Here is a 2,074-nt window from a genome sequence, read left to right as displayed (position 1 = left end):
AGTAGTAGTGACTGTCGCCCATGGACATCCGCAACATAAATGTTGAGGATGCGTTGCCAAACTTGATTGTCGAGGAATAGGGAGGAGTGGGAATAAGGAAATGACAAGAAAGGGTGGGAACGGGAAAAGGGCAACTAGCTCTCTTACTCATCGAAAGAAACGCAACCACTAAATGCTACTTCACGCCGACCTTCTGTAAGAGGGTGGTACTTCCCCGATCGAGCCAGCCTATGTTTGAGCTGTAGTAACTTGATCAGAGCTAGGCTCTACCACCTAAAATATTTTTTTAATAAAGATATCATAAACTTACGTCCTTTATTCTTGAATGATATTATACAAACTAATTCTAACATATAATTATTATAATAAATCGACATAAGAGGCCTAATATAAAGATACATAGATAACACTCAAGCATTCACGTTTATAAACAATTATTTATTAATTATTCTCTTCAAGATCAGGTTCTTACAATTATTATTTCGAAAAATACCTAATTCCATAATTGACGTACGGAAAACGTACGTCATGTCAAGAAAATTATAGTTTAGGAGCCAAGATACATAATCTTAAAATTTCTACACTAAAATAAACTTTCTTATTATAACTTAATCCTTGCAGTTGTTGGTTAAAGAAAGTATGAAACATGTTTAAGTCAATTGAAAATATTTTATACAAAAGAGTCATTATTAATAACTGACACCAACATTTATAAATGCCAAAGCGTTTGGATATGAGAATACAATTGTAGTAATAAAAATAATTTTAAATACCATATGAATTGAAAACCGCAAACTGATTCGCTAACCACAACAAATCCTGTACGAAGAATCGTGAATGATCGCCCTTTAAAAAAATGTATTATGTTTTTTTATCTCATTAATATTAGATATTGTAACTATTTTTCTGTATATAAAACGATAAAATACCCAATGTTTTATTATTTTTTCTATGAACTTTCCTCTATGAATTAAATTTGAGTTTTAGACTAAGATGTTACGTCATCAATTGGAATAATGGCCAGTGATTCGATTTACGATGGGTTTTTACGTTGCATTAGGAAAATGTAGACAGTGTGCATTTAATTTTTATTAATGTAGGTCATGCACTATAATTGTTTAACCGTTGTTTTACTAAGTTTAAACAATTTTCCTGTTATTGGATATATTTGAAATGAATTCTTCTATATCATTTCCAAATAGGAATTACATGAAATCCCTTTTCAAGTCTAATAGGTATAGTTTTACGCAATATACGTTTACATAAATAGTATAAGTTGATTAACTTGGCAATTCTAAGAATTTAAAACTCTTCACAGATTACAACGTTCAAAAATTCATTCACCAAGTTTGCTTTCTTGTTTATTTTAACTTATTTATTTTATTTAATACAAATATTTTATATAAATAAGTAAACAGTAGTAAAAATTTATAAGTTCAACTAATTTTTAAATTATTTAATTATTATAATTTTTTGCTTAATACATTTCTTTATAAATAACTGATAATAATTAACGTTTAAATTTCATGGGTAAGTCAAATATGATTGAATTAAATCCTTAAGAATATAAGCTAATACTTATCTACATACAATAATAAAAATATTATTTTTAATGTAATATAATTATTTACTTATTTCAGTTTTATGTACCAGTTTAATAATTCATTGCAAGATTAGTTTTAATATGTACACAAGCTGTACATAAAACTTGTCCAGAATATCCAGAAGTAGATACTAGGTTCTCACAAATAAATTCCAAGAAGATGCCTATAATTCTATAAGAGAAGAGATAAAAATGCAATAAATAGATAGAACTGATAGATAACTAACCGTCGCGGTGCCTGAATTGAGATAAATATAATGAATTATGAAGCAACTTTCAGACCTCCTCTAAGACCTAATGGATTTGAAGACGCAAACACATTCCACAAAGAAAGATAACAGGATAATCTTCCAAATCATATGAATAAGCAATAATGTATTGACTTCGTAAATGTTTTCGTCCTTCGTTTACCCAACTAATATTATAAAAGTGGAAGTTTGTAAGGTATTAAGTTTAAGTTGTAGTTAAGAC

Source organism: Danaus plexippus, chromosome 17 (genome assembly GCF_018135715.1).
Source record: "Danaus plexippus chromosome 17, MEX_DaPlex, whole genome shotgun sequence".
NCBI classification, from domain to species: Eukaryota; Metazoa; Arthropoda; class Insecta; order Lepidoptera; family Nymphalidae; genus Danaus; species Danaus plexippus.
This window is presented reverse-complemented; position numbering follows the sequence as displayed.